This window comes from Mytilus trossulus, chromosome 5 (assembly GCF_036588685.1).
Source record: "Mytilus trossulus isolate FHL-02 chromosome 5, PNRI_Mtr1.1.1.hap1, whole genome shotgun sequence".
Classification (NCBI taxonomy): domain Eukaryota; kingdom Metazoa; phylum Mollusca; class Bivalvia; order Mytilida; family Mytilidae; genus Mytilus; species Mytilus trossulus.
Genome location: NC_086377.1, coordinates 19,080,337 through 19,084,355, shown reverse-complemented (window position 1 = coordinate 19,084,355; position 4,019 = coordinate 19,080,337). Strand labels below are relative to the sequence as shown.

Sequence of the window (4,019 nt, the reverse complement as noted above, 5' to 3'; positions counted from 1 at the left end):
AATCATCTCTTTTATCATAAATTTTGGAATTGAGTTTCCTGTTTATGATGTAGATATCAAGATCGAGGAAAGGGAAGAATTCACTATATGAACTAGCTTTATTTAAAGTCGGCTCAACAGGACAAATTTCTTTAGCATACATACTAAAGTCGTCATTATTGAGTACCAATATATCATCCAAATATCTAAAAGTAATGTTATTTTTTTTATATACGGGGTTTGCAATAATCTGAGCAACACGTCACATTTGGAGCAGGATATGCTGACCCTTCCGGAGCACCTGGGATCATCCCCAAGTTTTGGTTGGGTTTGTGTTTCTAAGTTTTCAGTTTTCTATGTTGTGTACCTTAATTTGTCTGTTTGTCTTTTTCTTTTTTAGCCATGACGTTGTAAGTTTATTTTATCTATGAGTTTGAATGTCCCTCTGGTACCTTCTGTCCTTCTTTTAAGAAGACAATTACCCTTAAACAAAACAGATATAATTGCCAATGAGACAACTTTGCTTCAGAAATTAAAAGACGTCGATAGCAAAAGTAATTATTAAAAGGGTGTTGCGCAATAAATATAATTATGCAGGCAAATGTTTGTTTTGATCTTTTTATCCAATGATCTTTCAATGTATTGAATATCAGATAAAGCAAAGTGTATTATACTATTTATATTTTTATTCAATCATTAAACCCTCATTTCTTACATAGTAATTTCACGTCAAGAAAGTCTTAGTAATCTGAAAGAAAAAGTTATCCACGTTACATATACACATACAGATATTGTTTACTAAAAAAACATATCATAATTGCATAAAATATTCACAATCATGATATGAAGCAATTGATAGTGGTTTAAATCAAAGAATTGAATACATGTTCAAGTAATTGTTATTTTTATTTCTGATATTCTTATTTCAAATAATACTTTTTCATTTTATGATTGCATGTTATCGTTCTCATCATTAATGTGCTGTTGTATTGATGTTTGATTATCAAGTATCTCATATGTATGCTACAGGTAGAATGTGTACATGTACGCTCTGCTGTTAGGTTTTGATAATGCTTTGAATGATAAATATCCCCCACTTTTCAACCTTTTACTTGCAATCGGATTTAAAGGGTAATTATTTAGGAAACCCAGTTTTGCGTACTATAATTGATATAGATATAGGAAGATGTGGTGTGAGTGCCAATGAGACAACTCTCCATCCAAATAACAATTTAAAAATTAAACCATTATAGGTTAAAGTACGGCCTTCAACACGGAGCCTTGGCTCACACCGAACAATACATGTTTCCATTCTCAATTTTATGTACAGGTTTCATGTCTGATAATAGTGATTACTTATCAATCATTTATTTGATTATTTTAGAGCTTTACCATCACAATGTTTATATATATATATATATATATATATAAAATTCAAATGATAGTATTTAAAGAAATGAACAACACATAATTGGGCAATACATATACATGAGATCCTAAAAAACACAATTCATTGAAATCAAAGTAAGTACTTGGATAATTGGACGGCTTTTGACGTATAAGGGGAAGACAGCATATTTCAGTAGAACAACAGTCATCGTGTGGTAAATGGTCCTTGAAATACCCCTTGGGACAAAAGCTGTTCGTACAAACTCCACCACTATTCATGCAATCAAATCCTGAATAACCTGTAATATTTATGGATTTCAAATTTAGTTAAAGGCTTTAACAATTAATTCAGTTTCGAATGTATATTTAACGGGAAAACAAGGTATATAAAGCACATTTTATATCAGAATTTATACTACAAGAAATGACTAATTTTTCTTTTAAATTAATAGAAAGGATGCAAAATAACAAGCAATGTATGTAACGGAGTCAAATGAATATCGTTTTGTAAAAGTTCATTAGATGTTTCTCTAGATATCTGTTTGTCTTTGTAACTAGTTCTCTTTGTTGTCAATAAAGCTTCATGATAACTTATGTAATATGTCGTATGAAAGAAATGGAAATTATTTTCATAGTGTACATTCCTCAGTTATTAATAGTCTTTTCAATTCAGTTGATAGTCATGACTCTATATTACACGTCTCTACACTAGTGTCATTGACAAAGAGTTGTTTAACTATTTGATTAAACGGATTTGAAAAATCTATTTTTTCTTGATTTTTAAGTGACTTATATAAAGGCTTTCCGGAATGAAAATAGTAAATAAGCTACAAATACTTCCGAAAACTGTATTGATATGATTCGAGCTGTTGAAGATAATCATATGAGCACCTTACTGTTGTGAACCACAGCTAACATGTGGCCTAATTCAGTTAAGATCCTTCAAACTTCCGTTTATTGAAACAGTTAAAATGACGATTACTTTAATGATACATATGTAACGGCAAGAAGTTTCCTTTTTCTAGATTTGACACAGAAATGTATTTATCTTACCTCCTATACTTTTCTAGGTATAATCGAGGTAATTCCAATGTTAATTAATAAGCAGATTATTGAATGATGTTTTTTATCGGTAGTAATATGTTTTTTGTTGATGAATTTAAGAAACAATAGAAACAATAGAATTTCAACCAAAAGATTCAAAATGGCAAATCAAATTGAGAATGTAAACGCGAAATGATAGCTGTATTATGTCAAATTACCTGCTACACTCTCAATTTTATGTCTTATTACTCATATTCACTAATAATACGATCTGACAGAATGTTATCATGTTTGATCCACTATAAGAGAGTACATGTTATCGTCAGATGTCATTGACACTCTGATACATGAACAAACTATAATTAACTAATCAAGCCAGGCTGCCAAATATATTCAACCCTATACTAATTATAAAAAAAATAAAGGTTGTTGATCTATTACCATATATATATATATATATATATATCCAACTGAGAACCTTTATGAGCTCGAAACGTAATATTGACTATAGAAATTGTTTGATGTGATATGATTGCCATTACAAACTAACCACCAGATACCAATTGACGGAGATATTAGCACCGATTTATCATCGTATGGACTTTAATAATGCGCAAGGCTTGAATCAAATAACAATCTATAAAAACCCGGACAGGACTAACGACCTGATTTATTTCCAAACAATAAAGGAATCACAAATTTGATATACAGCAGTAACAGTCAACCACTGCATTACAAGATTCTGATCATGGATGTTTGCTTTCAAACCTATTTGCCGGTGCAAAACACCCTGTCATTCCTTGAACATGTAAAGTCACTGCACAACATAGAAATTTAATAAAAAATCATTTGAAAGAGGATTAACTCTTGATATCAAAACAAAACACACCCAAAACTTACGAATGAATTAAAGAAAAATACTGGCCTCACGGTCATTAAATCTTTGGGTGAGATTATCGTACCATTCAGTACACATCAAATCCATTCAGCATAAAGACGTCATACGCAGTCAGAGAAAACTTGAAATTTTTCAATGCCAAGAAATATGTTTCGAGAGAATGTAGTACCGCTAATATGCATAGTCGTATTGCAATAACATATATATTTATGTTTTTTTTTATTGATGACAAAGTCAATATTGGTACCGATAAAACAATATTCAAAGATCTTTATACACCATAGAGTCAAACAATAAGTCATTTCAATCATAAAGAACTGACCCTTGTCTGGTCTATGTAAGGGTTTAAATATTTTTTCCAAATTTAAACTATAGACAATAGATTGAAGATATTTGCAATAAATAAAGTTAAGTGAATAACGACAAAAAAGTGTCTCGACAGTGAAAACCTTACTTCGCCTACGTTTGATAAAAAAGAGTAGAACAGTACAATATTCTATAACTATCAGTGCGTATAATGTATGTACTCTGTACATAAAAACCATATCACATAAAAGTAGTTAAAGACTTGACTTACATGGTCCGTACATCACGGCAAGAAAAAAGGCAATACACATAATGTGACTTGATTTCATTTTCCTTTTTTTTGCAAACACAAATGCACAAAATGGGTATTTTATGAGCGTCTTGTGTCTCCGCTGTCGCATAG

At 30.7% G+C, this 4,019-nt stretch overlaps 1 long non-coding RNA gene across 1 annotated transcript; it reads right to left on the bottom strand.

The window, feature by feature from the left end:
* Positions 1-647: 647 nt before the first annotated feature.
* LOC134719482 (uncharacterized) lies at positions 648-4,019 on the bottom strand. Its single transcript, XR_010107601.1, has 3 exons — positions 3,888-4,019; positions 1,512-1,667; positions 648-727 (listed from the first exon to the last, which is right to left on the bottom strand). It is a non-coding gene; the product is annotated as an uncharacterized LOC134719482 (long non-coding RNA).